At 40.2% G+C, this 17,356-nt stretch overlaps 1 protein-coding gene across 3 annotated transcripts in view; it reads right to left on the bottom strand.

Annotated features, from left to right (window-relative positions):
- The window catches only part of trps1 (trichorhinophalangeal syndrome I), a 116,138-nt gene extending 99,147 nt beyond the window's left edge, over positions 1-16,991 (bottom strand). The window contains exon 1 of one of the 3 annotated variants that reach the window (XM_085261787.1): positions 16,545-16,991. The gene's annotated coding sequence lies outside the window, so the exon portion shown is untranslated. The other 2 variants (XM_085261786.1, XM_085261788.1) reach the window with 2 other exon arrangements.
- Positions 16,992-17,356: the final 365 nt, after the last annotated feature.

The raw sequence follows: 17,356 nt of genomic DNA, 5'->3' as shown, positions 1-17,356 counted from the left end.
GAGGTGGAAAGCGGGGGTTCCTAGGCAATGTTTGTTTTTCTGTTTCCAATTTGGTCCAGCCTGAGGAACTCCACACTCCGCTCTGTCTCAAACACACCATTCATGACGGCCTGACGTACATGATTACACACACATGCCCACTCGCCAGCTCTCCGCTCGCTCCGAAGCACGCACGCACATGCAAACAGACGCACACACGCGTTACATGCTCTCACTGCCTCCAACAGACGCACAGACTTAGTGTAAATCCACGACGACAAACATAGCACTCGAGTTCATTTACAATCATTTTTGTCACGAAACACAAGACCCTCAATTTATCTTTGTCCTCATCTTTTATTGTTTTCTGATTTGTTATTGCTAATGCCGGCTCAAATGACATGGTGGTCAAACTAATTACACTCGTTTCTTCCTCATCTTTCGGCAATTTTTTTTCCTCTGCTGTCCCAAGGAAAATAATTGTCTTTGAAGGGCCGTTTTGATGTGTCTTGTTGCCTTTTCAGATCTTATGTAGGCAGAGTTATGCTCCATGTTTCACCAATTAGAGCACAGAGAGTACATTGTTTGATATTCAGCTCAACTCAACCGTTCCAGCTTAAATGGATTATTGTGGTCATTTTTGCTGTTAGGATTTTAAATACACTAACTAAAGATCTTTCTATGTACTAGTAAAATCGTTATCTTGGATCAATACAGACAAACTGTGCTGACAGGTAGTTATCAGTCTTTTCAGATGTCATGGAATTATCGTCCCCCTGTTTGGTTTAAGCATCAACGATGTACAAGCAGGCACTGTATGCAAATGAGGTTTACTATGATTCAGTGCTCTCCGGCCGGTTCCCTGCAGATCATACCAAAAAAGCAGTGCAAAAGCAGCAAGAGCTGCACGCAGAGCTTTGCCGTTCTATCCGCGGCATAAAACGTACTGAGTAGCAGGTGCAAAACCATAAAGCTGGATGTGGAGCTTTCCAATTTTACTGTCAGGTAAACAAAGGAAACTATTAAACTACTCTTGAGATTCTCATAATAATTTGTTTAGTGATTGCAAACAGCTTGTCAATCAAAGAAAGTTGTCTTCTTCCAAAATCGTAAATTAAATTAATATTAGGAGAAGAGACGAAGCAAGTGTTAATCAAAGCAGTCAATGCCCCAACAGAGCAGATCATACAAAGTGCAGACAATCTTGTACAGTGACGAGACAATGATTGGCCTATGGAGAACATCAAATAACCTTAACCATAAGGTCCTGATGGAACAAAAAATGAACTCCATTAAGATCAGGTAAAATACAGCCAGACACTTTTGTGTTGGCATGCATGACAAAAACAATGTTCTGATGACTACGTCTAAGGTAACAAAAAGAATATTTCCATGTTCCTAACAGATCACTAAAATTCACACTGTTAAATAAAAGCAGAGATGAAAAAGTCAATTATCTGATAAGCTGATCACCGCAGTGTGTGACCATTCAAACGTTCCAATTCCTTGGTTCCCCCTTCCCTAATCTGAGAATTGATTTTTTTTCCACAGTGAATTGAATATTTAGGTGGATTGACTAACAAATCAAGAAAAGTGACGGCAGATTAACTAAAATAATAGTTAATAGATAGATAGATAGTTAATAGCTAGTTAATAGACAGATAGATAGGAACATCATTCTATCAAGCATGCACATGTTCAACCACACCAAAGAACACAATTAAAACTTCTGCTCTACATTTTGCATTGATCTGACCGTCTGCACGGCAAGCGAGCAAACACACTGTGCCAGTGCTTCTGCTCTCTTGTGAATCACACCACTAAGTGACCTTGATCAACCAGATCTTTCAGCTGCTGAGGTTAAAGCTGAGGGAGTGGCTTACCTATTCATTACTGTATGCAACACCCACAGCTTTTAGACTTTTCTCTGACACATATGCACGTGCAAGTTGCTGACATAGCACAGCTTTCCTGTGATACATAGGTTCCCCCTGAGTGGATAAATAAACAGTTGTAGGACTGATATTAGTCCACTTCTTCCTGTGGGGTTTGGAAATTAGTCTAAAACAGCATCACCGTTGCCACCAGTAACACTATTAATATAAAGAAAACTATACTTTACTACATAGTGTTACAAGTGGTTTTGAAACTGCTGAGCAAATTAATCTGCTACATCTTAGAAAACAAGAAAAGAGAAAGCTCAACTAATTACTAGTTAACTGCAGTTGAGACTGGTAGAGGAGACAAACTTACCAACCACAGTCAAATGAGTATCCACATTTGCCTCGTGGACAGTGCTAATGTCCCGCCTTGATGTACGATAGTAGCAGGAAACCGGGAGATGCATAAATCAACAGGGGACTGTTGATTCTGACCTTGCTCTCCACAGCTAAGACTCTCATACATCAAAAATAATGGAGAACAAACTCTGCTTCAGTGGTAGTTGTAGGCGTAATGGAAGGAACTAGTAGCTGCATAAATCAACAAGTTGATTGTTGACTCTTGCCTAGCTGTCTTTTCCCCCAAAATACGGAAAACAAACTACAGCTCTGCCAGAAACACACACGCATTACACACATGCATTCCACGAGCCTGCCGAAGTCTGCCAGACATATCTGATGATTTTGAGTACACGCCCACACCCATGCATGCTTGTGTTTGTGTGTGTGTGCCTTGGTTTGGTTTGTCTGTCTGGGTAGGCTCAAACATTACATCAGTCATACACACTCACATCCACAAACTGAAACAGACAAATACACTAGATCATGCACGCACTGCGCCACATTCGCTATTCAACACTCTGTCTCTCAGGAATACACACACATGCACACAAAGACAACCACACACACACACACACACCATATTTCCACTGCTGGAGAATCGGACGTTTCCTGCAAGCGGCCGGGAAAAATGTCTGGACAAACTTAAGACGCACACACGTACACACAACGGAACATTTTCAACCCACAATGTTGACATTATATTCCTTTCCAGAGCCCTTCTATCTACAAGCTGGCCAAGTGAAGCAGCGTTTCTCCATTGAGCAGTATCGGGAAGCAAGACTGGAAGACTGTCAGTGATGTCAATCCAGGGCTGGGCTCAATTAAAAGAAAAAAAGGGCTTTAATCAAATCTCAAAAACAAGTATAATCAACTTCTCATAATGGCTTGCTGTAATTTTTTATACGGGATAATTTTCACTGCAGTAAAAACATCTTTAATGAATCTTTTTTTCAGTGTCTCAATCAAAGATATTACTAGTGCCTAAGAGATGCTGTATTAACTTACCTTTGATATCATGCGTGTATGAGGGTGCAAAAACTGATCTCCACTGAAGGCCAAAGCATCTTTCATTTTCTTAGACTGCAGCAAGGTTACATTTTCAGTGATGCAGTGTTCATTTGCAAAGAGATAGAAAAAGTGACGTACTGCCTTAGAGTCATATCATCGCCTTACATAGCTGAGGTTAACAATTCAGATTCAGCAAACCACATTTAAAAAGCACTTGGTAAAAATTTTAAACATACTAATAAGAGTGCCCCTCTTTTTACCATCTTTTCCTCACAACGCATTAATCAACTCAGCTGGTCGTTATCAATTTAGTCACATTAAAGTTATCTGCATAAACTCTAGTAAACTGTTGTTATCACTGAAAAACTGCAGTTGCCCCTGGTCGTGCAATGTGTTAGAGGTGGAATCGGTCTAAAGGACAATGATAAATACATACCTATAAGCCAAATGAGCAATCAGACCAGTTCTGTTAATGTGCATGACTGCTCAAATATATTAAAAGCAAGCTAGCATTAGCTGACACAAGCTATAAATTCTGTATTGATCCCCAAAGCAAAGGTTCCTAGTTTTCCCCAAATTTTGGTAAAATTCCAGTTTGAATAAACAGACTTCACTGTTTAAAACTGACTTTATTTTGAGTGTTCTCTAAGGCATAAATTGGCTAAGCTGGCTAAGCCCCATCCCTTCCTTGCCAATGCTCTTGATCACAAAGTTGAAAAAAATTATAATTTTCTTTTACCTTATATGGAGTTTGTTTTGAAGCCTGTATTACTTGTTTATGCTGACAGCAAGATTAATGGGCTTTCCAAGATAATATTAGCTAGTGCCTCTTACTGGTGGCGCTATGGTGGAGCAGAAGATTGGCACTGACATAGACACTCAGGACATAGCACAAATATATCATTGCTATAATTGTCACAGAAAATTCCACCCTTGACAAAGAAAATCACACAGGCCTACAGGACGGTTGGCAGCCCTCTGGCAACAATGTGTTGCAAGGGAAAAAGATGTATATCTCAAAGGTTAGCAAGCGGTTGTTGACAGTCGCTACTTGAAACAGGTCACAGAGTGGTACGCAGTGCTACACAAAAACCTGCTTGGGATTGCTTTAGCCACTCGCATATTGCCACAGTGGCGGTAGTTTGTGTGAAAAATCCTGACATGTCTGCAAACAGTTGCTAACTAGTCTAGGAACAATGGTGCCACTGTGAAAAGTGCAACACAAAATGGAAATGGAGACCGTTTGCCTTCAAAGTAAAATCTGTGCCTTTTGAAACTCACCCGCAAATGGCGAGGCACTTTCAAAGGCAAACACTTTCTGTTAGCGTCACACTTTTTCAAGTTTCACCAATCTTTGGCAGGTTCTTGGATGAAAATTTGCAAATGACAGCTATCTGCTAGCGACCAAAGCAATCCCAAGGAGGTTTTTGGCATCACACATCACCCCAACTTCCAGGAGCCAACACCGGGAGTATACAATTTTCCCTGTCAACCGTGGGTTGCTGACTGTTTTCTAGACTGAGCTCTAACAGACTATAAAAGACAACATTTATGATGACATTATTAAGTTATGTTACCATCTGTTTTAAAGCATGAAAAATGCTACAGACAGATTCTTTTAACCACAACAGGTGTGACACCAAACAGGTAACCCAAACCAGCACTAACTAGTACAGCAGGGAAGTTCATGTACAACAGGCAAACTTTTCTCATCATTTAACAGAAACTATTCAAAAGGATTTTCTCAGTGCACAAATGGCTGTACTTTCCTGTGGTGCCGATATTCGACACATCTTCAAAGATGATCTCTAATGAGTTTCAACATCATTGCAATGCTCCTAACTTCTCTCTGCTGTTCTATCACCTCCTAGTCCTCATGCTGGTTTTCTCAATTCTCTTTGCTTTCTCTATCTCCTCCATAATAATCTGTAAATCAGACACTGTCACAGTTGCCTCCTTCCTAAGTGTTATTCAGAAGGGACATTTTAAATCTCTGTAACTCCTTGCTTTATCATCTTATATTTTAAGTGAAGCTGTCAGTCCACGGTGTAAATCCACTCGACTGCAACAAGAATATATTTAGGAAACAAATCAAGAGAACTTTGTTTTATGTTAACCTTTATAACATGGCTTCAGTGTTTAAGCTGATTTACGTACCTCTAAAGATAAGGTACATTTTTACTATTTAAAAAAAAAAAATCTTTATCATAATGTAGAACAGACAAAAAAAACTGGGGTGTTGGGTAATCTGACACATCAAATGGATATCAAGTATCAGAAAGAGCAAGTTTTACACAGGTGTTAACTGAAAGAATACATAGCAGCGAAGGGAGTGGCCACTTGAAGAGATTACAAATCTCTCATCGCCCAACATTCATCCTGATTTTGTAAACCTCCTCCCAAAGAAGGTAGTTCACGCATTAAACTGACATTTTTTTTTATGTGGCACATGGGAATCTGATCATTTCACTGACTCACTGACTTTTCTAAAAGAGCAAAAGGGAGGGGCGAAAAAGAGCGAAAGAGAGAGTGGAGGCGAGAGAGAGATTCTCACAGCTAGATGAAATCAGCCTGTAAAGAAAAGGGAGAGGACAACTTGTGTGTGAAGCACTAAAAAGCCCAAAAGCCATGTTTCAGAACAAACGCCATGCCCCCCACTGTGCTTTTCCACCCACCGCAACTCACACACATTGGCCTGAAGAAAATTTAACTGTCAGCCGTAAAGTTTTCAACCACAGTAAGTGATCTTTTGCCCCCTTTCTCGCCCCACTTTTCCCCCTTCCTCCTCCTGCCTATGCAAAACAGTCCCCATCTATCTTTCTGTTGTTCATCCTTCTTTCCTCCTTTCCATTTCTCTTCTTATTCTATCTCTATTCTATTGTTGCTGTACATATTGAGCTTCATCTCCTTCTCTATTAATGTCCATCGCAGCCTCCTTTTATTTCCTTTCCTTTCGCCATCAGTGTGTCCATTCATCCATCCATCATTCTATGAGGACCAAACCACTGTCCAACACAGACAGGCAGACACCCTCGCTATCCTATTTTCCTTATAAACTCTTTCCTACCACAAAAAATGAGAAACTATCCCTTTCTCTGTCCATTCTTTATCACACCAACCCCCCACTTACTGCATCCACACATATATCCACACACTTCTGACTGTGGGCCTCTGACACCCACCTCTTCGTCTCCCTTCACAAAAGTCTCAAAGACCCCCAGATGTGTGCCCCCTTAATTTCCATTTCAAAAAAGAACCACCTCCCTCCCTCCATCATCCATCTATCCGTGCATCCACTTCTTCAAACACACTGCAGATACTTCAAAAACACACTATTACACACAGCTTATCAATGACAAGCCTTTTTTTTAAAGAAACAAAGAAAAAGAAAAAGCTGCCAATGAAAAATATCAGATCTTTGAAAGGGGAGTACAGGAATGTTGCAGATACAGACATATATGTTTATGCTGACCATCACAAATACCATTTATCCATAAGGAGAAACATGCTGATGGTAACAAATTCTCTTTGCATTTCAAATACTTGTTTGGGACCCAAAGGTGAGCCCTGAGAAAACAATCCATTTAGGTTACTTCCACAGTAAACGCAATAATCTTGCATTTGAGCACAGGTTCATCGTTAGGTGACGTTAATTAAACTGATAACCTTTTTCTTCTTTAACAATACGACTTGCTATTTGCATTCACAATAACTTTTACTGAATTTTTTCTGCACTCAAGGTAACAGTATAATTTAATAGTGAAACTGCAGGCACTAAGGTTATTTCATTTTGCTGGGGGGGGGTTCATTTTTTTAGTTGTTGTTTGTTCGACGGAAACGATGAAAACTGTGTTATAGAAAGTCACTGAACTGTTTCAAGTTTTTTATATTCACAGCCAATTTATAGGTATACATTTAAAAAAAAAAAATTAAAACAATACTTGTGCAGTACTGCAAATTTATTCATCTAATTCCCTGTTTATTTTCTACACTTCTGGTGACTCGGCACCATATTTCTGTTGCTAACTTACCAAATACAATTGCTAAGTTCAGCTACCGCGTTCCTGTTTAGCTGCTAGTAGACTTTTCTCATCTTCGGCCTACTGAACTATGAATAGTTGCGTTATCCTGTTAAATGAATACTGTCTGTCCACATTACAGACAGGCAGGAGTGATAACACTTGTTACCTAGCTCAGAATTTCATCATTTTAATAATTAGCCACTGCCACCAGATGCTACATTAATAATAAATTAGCAGATGGCTAATGTTGTTATCAGGCAATTGCTAATAGCTAAATAGCTAAATTTAGTATTCATTAGTATTTTTATACATTTTTTTCAAAATTCTATTCAGTACTTACATTGACTATGGTACTTACAGTCAAAAAAAAATACTGTTACATTTTTAGAATTTTAGAATTTTGGTATCAATAAAGAGTGCTAACTATCCATTCCATTACTATCCAAAATAGTAATAGCTGGTACCAATCCCTATTGCATGATACACGATACCCAATTTTACATCAGCCCGAAATCCCTTTAAAACAATATTATTCTTAGATCACATCATTTAAAGCCATTAACCACAAAGCATGTTCAATGGCTATATCTAACCATTAACCATTCAACATTGTCAAACAGCCACAAGACAACCCTGCTACCCCACAGATATAAAATTCCAAATGGAGGGAGGGAGTACCTCAGCCAAAAGGTTGTGGCTTGGTGCCCAAAGTCAAGTGTTTCATTTTAACTCAAACAATTTACTGCATTAGATTTCATACATTTAAAAAGTCCTTGTACCAGAACAAGCTACAACACCTTCAAATGTGCTGATTAAGCACTCTTCACTGCTGGGAGAGAAGATTAGTCCCTGCCTTTTCAACGTTTATGTGGCTTGAAGAGAAGCCCTGAGGTCATCTGCTCTAACTGTCTGCAGGGGTGTACCCTCTAAAGCCCAAAGCTGCTATCGCACAATTACTTTACAATATCAAAAACCAAGCCCAGCACCATCCTGCAGAGAACAGGTGAGGCAGTTAGCTATGTCTAACTTCATTTTTCTGCTTCTTTCAGAAATGTCAAGCCAGACCAGAAGCAAGTTGAAAGGGTGTCATATCTCCCTGTGCTTCTTGCTGCCTTCTGTTATAGGGCAACCAGCCAGGGATACATGAATAAAATAACACATCAGGCCAGGCTAGACTGGCCCTTCATGAAATACAGTTACAGCAGAATTACAGTTCCACTCCTAATCCGTATTCCCTCATCTTTATTTTCTACAGACTAAATAGTCCACACGGCCACAGGCAGAAGAAAAGAACGAGAAAAAATAAATCAGGAGAAGCAACGTGTGGCTATGTGCTTTAATGAAAAAAACAATGTTAGTCGCTTAAATCATAGTTTTAATTTGACGGGACGCCATAAAAAGTCTGCCCCTTCTAACACACAACCACGCAGAGAAAAGCGCACAGTGAGAGACACACGCATACATGCACCAGAGTGAGGACAAAGACTACTTTGAAAAGTTACTCAGCCACCAGATGTTTTAGTCTGATCCCAGACTACAATACTAATGGGGCTGTACGCGTGCGTGCGTGTGTGTGTGTGTGTGTGTGTGCAGAGAGGAGAGGGGAGAGAGACAAGCCGATAGTTTTAAGACAGTAGAAGTAAAGTTTGTTCCTCAGCAGGTCTATAGTAGTAACAAGGACATGCAAACACTTTCAAGGTAAACAAACTGCTTGGCTGCAGATAATCACAGAAGAGAAACTACAGATTCACATATAACAAAATGGCAATTTTTATATTGGACAGACTTAAAACTGTAAGCATATGTCAATGCAATGAGAGCTTAAGAGTACATCACACATACAATTACACCCATCCATAAAATAAACAGGCATTAGGCAGCAGTACTGTTGTATGACTACAAGACAAGCACTGGATCGAGCGTCAAACGCTGCCACAGAAAAGTGTGCCTCATCAAACCTCAAAAGAATCACGATTGCGAATGAGAGAGCGCACAAGAGCAAACAAATGTCAGCTGAAGTGAAAGTTAAACGCAATCTTCAAGCAAGTAAATTAAGTGTTTTGACAGTGATTACAGGATGATTGGGCACACATGACACTAACAGTCCTTCTTGTCTTGCATTACAGTAAAAATAGGAGGCAGAGATTTGGAGATAATGAAACAGAAAGAGGCACTTCAAGAGCTAAGAAATCTAAGCTGTGCGTACATGTTGTGCAGGTTCTTGATTTGACTGTTGACAGAGCAGACAGTTAACCTTCAGTGTAGAAATAAACAATCAGTGAGTCAATTCAATCATAGCCATGCAGCGAATGAGATAGATCTGACCTCAAGAGGAGAAGATAAGCGCCAGTGGGCTCCTACAATAACTGATAGCTATCTATCAACAACGCTGAACTGTCTGGAGATGAATGTTTATTGATACTGCAGGCCAAGCATGCGAAGATGTGCAAAGATATGCTGCAGGAACGGATGCCATATTAAAACTATATAGTGAACAGTAAACAGTCAACAACCACATCAAAAATACTGTAGTTATCACGCAGAAAATTATCTGTCGAATTAGCCCAGATTGTACTAAACTAAAAACTGATGAGACATGAAATACAGTTATTGTAACACAAATGTGCCGCCCACTTTAGAACTTGTTAAGAGAAAGCAAATCTCCAACCCTGAACACTGGAAAAAGCTTGATCTTACAATTTCTTACTACAAAACAGGTGGATTTTGTTCTTATTTACAGCCATGAAAAAATATATAGAATGACTTCTCATTCACAATCAATCTTTCCTCCCTTCGGAGCAAGATAACTCGTTTCCAAGCAGCTTCCTTGATTTAAAAAAAAAAGACACTTCTTCTACTTGAGAAAAGTCTCACTGAATTACGCATACAGTACTTGAGAAAAATGGTACAGCACCCTCCATCTGCGTGTTGCACAGCCGCTTCAGCTTCAACACAAAGAAGCTTACAACATAAATCACATTCAGATTCCTGCCACTTATGCCACTGTCACAATTTCCATAGTTAATTTTCGCTGTCTGCCTGCTGGGTGCTGTGTGAAAACGGCAAGAAATTACAGACGGAGCCATGCTCGTTACTTAAGACCGTTAAGAAAAACAGTAAAGAAACGCACTCGTAATGTTGTATTTGTGATGTTTGCAATTGAAGTTTGCAACGATCAAAATCATCCAGCAAAGTAAGTCTAAATGCAGACAACATGTACTTACTTTTTGAAATTAAATTGATGTTTACATTTAAATCAGTGTATTACAGTATGGATGTCTCTACTCTGTCCCTTATACAATGGTGACTGTTTGAGGTATACTTAACTTTACATTTTTATACAGAAATTAAGGATTTTATAGAAATGCACTATTTTACGTGAAGCATGTGAGTTTCCACATTTTAAGTGATTAGACCGTATCCTCTCTTCCTGATCTCTCTGTTAGTGTCAAGATACAGACTAGCAGCAAAGCTTTACATAATGTGTCCTCTAATATGTGCATACAATGAGATAAACCTAAAAACACCTACAAACGCCTCAACCTGCACGTTTCCTGTGATGGATCGTCTCGCTCTTGACCCTATGTCAAATCGGCCCGGGTTGCTTTTTCACATTGCGCGCTAATAAATCAAGTTAGCAAAAGAAAATGACGAATGTAAATGAAATGCAATGACAGCAGCAAGTATCGTAGAGCCACTACAGTAAGAGCCAAGGAGAAACTGGTTTTGCAAGGGACAGCTCACTGATGATTCACTGCAATTACAACTTTTATTCTTTGTTGATTGCAACAGGTAATTGTCACCTTTCACCCTTTCTGGACTTTTATGCAACTTTCACATGTGAAACTATTTGGTTGCTTTCTCAAGGAAACTACAAAAATCTACCATATTAACTTTTAACACAAGAGTGTACATAGCTTGATGGAATATGCAAGTCCCAATAAAAGACATTTTGCTCCTATCTTGTTTTGCAGAGTTATCAAAGGTCTTTGAGGGACCAAGATTTAAAACACATTAAGGTCTTTTTCATTCAAGTAAACCTGATCAGACTTCCAGGCTCTTTACTTATTCTCCAGAGCATCACTGACAGCTGTTTATAGGCTACAATTCTCTCTTAATGACATATGGCTGTCAACTTTTTTTTTCTTCAAACCAATGGGAGCGCCTGCTGTAAACCTCGAGAAAAGGTAGAAGTCGAGGCAGCATTTTCAAGCCACACAATGACTGTCTGTATGAGTAAAGCATAAGGTCAAATCTCTCCAACATCTGAAATGTTCAACAACTTTTGTGGAATAAAATTAACAATGTTCCATACTTGATGTACATATTTTATAGAGCAGCATGTGAGCTCTTTGTTTTTTAACTTGGAACTTGTTTAGAACTTCATTTATCAAAGGGTTGGATCAAATGTTCCACAGCGTTTTGCACAACTTTGACGCTCAAATGAAATGTGATTGATATCTGAACGCACGGGTGTATGGGAGGCATCAGTGTGATACTGCTGAGTCAAAGCAGGCAGGGCTCGCCACTCACTCAACCTGTAGGTTTCATTTACCAACTGCCCTGACACAACTAACAAGCCAAAGATGGGTTTCGTAATTAAAGTCTGATCATGGGAAAGACAGATTTAGAACAACTGCTGTCTACGGCACAGTTGAGACATTTAAGTGATGCACGGGAATTCGCATGGTGTCGGTGAGTTTAAAAGTTACGCGTCTTTTGGAAACAGGAAAGCCTTTATAACCACAGGGCTGTACTGCTGCTTTATCACTACTTTCGGCGGGTACACGTCTTAATCTTCTGCCCCACTACTTCATCGGTCTTTACAGTAACGTGGCAGAAGGATTTTTATTATCTTAGATCAAAGGAAGGCAAAAATGCCCCATATTTAGGATTCGTATCCCCCCTCCACCCCACCCCCAAATAAATCTAAATACTAAGAGAGAAAAAAAGAATCATTTCACCCTAAACCAAGACCATGTGCTCGTTATCTGAAGCAGGCGGTCTAAAAAGACAGACTTAAAAGTCTAAAATAGACCAAAGACATTAGAGACAAAGTCAAGCCTAAACAAGACTGCAGTAACCACAGACAGAGTGGGGATGACATTTTGGGCATTTAGCAGACACTCTTTTCCAGACTGACTTCCAGTAAATGCAACGAGAGAATAAGCTCAAATCCCTGTATAACCAATGCTGCAAGCACTGAATATAAGCAATAATAGACCCAAAATATGCACACACAGTAAAATAATTTAAAAACAATTGTGTCCTGAGGATATGAGCAAAACAGAAGACTTGTTAATAAAAAAAAAACAAAACAAAAAAAATGTGCTAGCTAGAGAACTCTGAGCCAAAGAGCCAGAAGCCTTACAGAAAGCCTTGTTTTTCTTTAAGTAAACTATCAGTGACAAATGGATGTTTCCTTTAAATGAACTGCAGGCAGGCTCGAGATGAATAACGACTGAATCTCTAATAGATGCTATCTTTTCCTGCTATTGGAAACAGTGAATGTTGGGAGTAGTTCAACATTTGCCATAAAGTATTTAAGAAAGAGTTTCCTTATTTTTTTAAAATTTGCAAAAAGTGAAAGAAAAAGTGTTCTCACAGACTGATTCGTAGTGGTCAACAGGTCAACATCTATTTTTTAAACTATTCAATATTAAAACAAAACTACAATTACAATTACAAATTACTACAATCAGCTCTTTGTTAGTTATGATGTACAGTTTAACAAAATGCCGCAAAAGCTCGGAGAAAGGACGCACATCAGTCCGGACCAGAAGGAGAGAGACAGCAACAACGGATTAGAGGTCAAATTATTACACTGCATTCCCTTTAGTAGTGTTAGACCTCAGCGTTAGGCAAACATACTTTACTTCCCCCCGAAAAGCTTTTACTGTAGAGGAGAAACAGCGGGGGCTTCGCTGAAAGTTTTACAAACTTGCATCAATCCTGTTAACGTTTTTTAGGGTAGGCAAGATTGTCGATTTTACTTTGGAAAATTCACAGCCGCGTCAGGTTTGTACAGCTTCCCTGGATCAACAAAATCAATCACACGTCTACCAGTTTAATCACTACTTCAAAAAAACCCACTTGCTCTAAGTTAAAGTCTCCCTTTACACTCCATTTCGCACTGGCCTTTTTTCCCCCCATGTAATGCGGCACCGCTTTGAAACGACCAAAGACAAATGCATGGCAGCCCACAAAATCACTACAGTTGTTCCTCATGTCTTACAGAACATCAAACCATCAATAAAACACAGGAGATACATTCCAGCTAGTTGAACAGGACATTTCTGACTTCCCTCGCTCCATGTGTGCTCTCTCTCTCTCCCTCTCTCTCCCCGTCTCTACAAACTTTCTCTGTTGCGAGTTCCACCACAGAGAGACTTCACATATTGCAGCCATATGAGCGAAGCCACGGCTGTCTCCACAGCACATACAGACGCACAGGAAAAAGTGCTGCGCTGTCTCCCGCTCTGTCTCACACACACGGGAATGAGTTTTACAAGCAGGGGGGGTTCTCTTTAGGAAGTTCTCAACTGTTTTGACATTTAATAGCGGCTATGAACAAAGCTGTACGATACAATAATATCCAGTGTCTGGAGAGCGGAAAATGTTTTAACGTTACGGAGCTGGATTGACACATCGGCGGATAAAGTGTTTTAACTAATTTTACAGAACATTGGTTGAAGTTATAAAAAGTTTGACAGGGACTCATTACATGCACGATGTCTTCGGTTATAGGAACACGTTTTTTGTTTTTCTTTTTTGGTGAGGGGGGGGTTTGGACTGTCTGCAGCGACTATACCCAAAGCTGAAGTGTAGCGGATCTAAAGCAAAAAAGATATAGTGACACAATATGGCATAAAAATGTTACCTTCATCTTTAAAAAAGATTTAAAGTAGGATTTCTTTTCTGATAAAAATCACTTCATCCAAGTTTATTTATGTGCTGTGATAAAACTAACTGAATCGTCCCATTCAGACTTTTTCACTATAATAAAGAGCAGAAGACAAACTTGATTGCGCATACTGGAATTTGTGGAACTGTTAAAAAAAAACACCAATGTTATGCATGCATGCATTGGAAAGCAGATGTGAAAGCACTGCTAGAAAATGTTACCCATGAAGCTGATTAAATCACATTAATGTACTTTTTTTCCCCCCAAAGTAAAAATAATCTGTCATAATCCCATATCTTACAGAATACGTGTGACTTACGATGCTGCCAATCGCTCGTGCATGAAGGAACGGCTTTTCTGCTGAAGAAGTCCAAACAAATGCTCAATATTCGAAGTTTCAGAATCAGCCGTGTGTCAGACTGCTGCGGGAAATGCAAACTAAACCTTAAAAGTTTCACAAGTTGTATTATTTTACTTTTTTCCCCCTCAAACGGTCCACACAGTTTTGAGTTGAAGGGAAACGACTGTGAAACTTTTCCACCGTGTCGTGGCCAAGAAGTTGGGCATTTAAGATACAAATAAAAACTCAAGATATCAACTTGAAATTGCTTTTTAAAGTCTTTGCAGTGGCTTTTAAGCATTTTCTGCTTAACGCTGAAATGCCATGGAGCTACATTTAAAGGGCTGTGGGACAATTTTGAAAGGGCCCAATGAATAAATTAATTGCTTCATAAAAAACAAAGTGTAACCTCAGACAGCTGTGAACAAGTGTCACAGTTAAGTCTCAGGGTCTTGCTTTTCTTTAAGGAAAAAGAAGTGGGGGGGGTGAAAAAAAAAAAAGCCCACTGAGGTTATCTGCTGAATAAAAGTTGCTCCACGCATAAGGGGTTCTTTGGGGGCCAGAACTGGAGAACTCTGCTGAAGGACTATGTAAAAAGCTTCCTTGCAGTGTGTGCCTCATTGTGCTGGCTTCACATACTCTGCTCTCCCCACAGAGTTGTCATGCCTACCCAGCTCCCCTTATCTCAAAGGAACATCACAGTTTCTTACGACCGAAGAGCGAGAGAGAGAAAGAGAGGGGGGGGGAAACTTTTTCAAAGTTAAGTGGAAATGCAACTCATGCCTTCCCGGCATCACTCGTGAAACGTCCAACAGCGAGGAAACCAATAAATTCGCAAAGATTTGAGCTAAGAGGCACTTGTTTTCTTCAAAAGTTGATAAGAGAGAGGATGATGGGGGGGGGGGGGGGGGGGGGGGTTAGAGGAGGAGGAGGAGTGGGGGGGGGTATCCTTTACGACAATTCACATCCACCATGCGCTCGCGAGTTTCCTAACAATGAAAGAGGTGCAAAACAAACAACATAAGAACAAACAAACAAACAAACAGCGCCAAACGGTCTTTGAACCGGTTGATAAACGCAATCTCTGTGATGTGGACTCACGCTTCTTTCCGCTTTAAGTCCAGAAAACAACAAGCAAGTTAACTGCGTTCATCTTTCGGGCTTCAAAACCCCCTTTTCCCCCCTCTCTCTGTCCGTCTCTGTGTCTCTGCGACGTGCGTCATTCAGAGAAGCAAGAAATCTGAACTTGAGTATCAAGTTTGCAGTCAGAATAGCAATGAAAAAAAAAGTTATCAATGAAAATAACCAAGAGGTAAGCGTGCAGTTTTACAAGAGTTACCCTGTGCTGACACAAAAATAAATAAATCACTCCAAGTCACTGGCTTCTAGGAAATCGGTGTCATTTAACGTGACTTGACGCGACATACGTAAATAAATAAAATCAAGAAACAAAACTTTGAGAAAGGAGAATACACAAACCTACTTGAGGCGACTAAGTCACTCCACGTCCCCTTGTTGCTGGCTTCAAACTCAGTCTTAAAATCAGAGCGGTTCCCCCAGTAGCCCCCCAATTTGTATTTGTGTGGCGTTTGGGTGTCCTAACCTAAATGTAAATTGCCATGTGAATTCAAAGCGGTGCTGCTCTTTTCCCTCTCTCTCATTCAGCAGATCCCTCTTTCCTTACCGACGCCGCTCAGGCCGTTAGTTACATAAGACGCAAACCGACTGCTGCCCGTCGTAAAACTACCAACAGCTAACAGAGCGATATTTCGCCTCCTAATCGCACACGGCTTCCCTTTTAAGACGAACACGTTACATCTTCCCACTTGTCCGAGAGCATGCATTTCGCCGTGTACAACTCCAAAGCGTTCATCGCCGATGCATTTTTTTGCTTTCCCTCACTCTCTCTCTCTTCTTCTTTTGCCGTTTACAATGCCTCTGCACCAACAGAGAGGGCTGTATGCATGGTGTGCATTTGTGCTGGAAGTGTTTCTTTTGGTGCTGCTTACCTGTTGATCAAAAATAAGCATTAGCCTCTGTTCTCTCTGTGTGTGTCTCTTTCAGCAGCCTGTTAAGATGGTGGCTGGCTGGCTGGCTGGCTGCTTGGCTGGCTGCTTCGTCTCTTTGTGGGGTTTTTGTTTGTTGATGATGTCGGACGGGGTGACTGTGTCTTGGCTGTCTCTCTCTTTCTTTTCTTTTTTTTCCTCTTTGGTCTGAGAGGGAAAGAGAGATAGTTAAGGCTTCGCGGTAGCACATGAAACTAGGCTAATACCGACTCATTACTGAGTGAGTTTGGCTCAGGTATTGCAATATTCCGAAGGTATAGTTATGTTATTCAGCCGTGGATGGGTTTGCTGGGCACAGCAAACAAAAGTAGATAAGCTGAAAAATCTGTAATTTTTTTTCAGACTAGTGTTATCGCTTTGCTGTGACAGGACCTCTCTGCCTGTCTCTCTGTAGGCTGTGGGCATTACGTCAGAGGAGGAAGACACAGCAGCTCTATTAATATCAAGAAGCCATCCGAAGACTGACTCTTAAAGTGACACACACTGTAATCACACTTATTTACACAGTTAGTACCAAACTGAATGTACTACTCGAGCGAAATCAAAAACACAGATTCTTAAAGCGAAAGTTTGCTGTAATCTCAGGATTGCATTTACACAGTAAACCCAAGTAACCGCTCGGTCGACATCATGAAACCCGTCGTAAAACGATATACTGTAATGTCACTTGTTTGGTTATTGGGAAACTGACATAAGATCACATGAAAATGGAACAAAGCGACTTTAACAGTTAATCTGTTCAAGCAGAAATCATA

Source organism: Mchenga conophoros, linkage group LG22, assembly GCF_057382185.1.
Source record: "Mchenga conophoros isolate Kocher_MC1m ecotype Shallow Benthic linkage group LG22, M_conophoros_male_GT1.1, whole genome shotgun sequence".
In the NCBI taxonomy this organism is placed as follows: domain Eukaryota; kingdom Metazoa; phylum Chordata; class Actinopteri; order Cichliformes; family Cichlidae; genus Mchenga; species Mchenga conophoros.
Note: the sequence above shows the minus strand (reverse complement) of the source record. Positions and strands in the feature narration are given on the sequence as shown.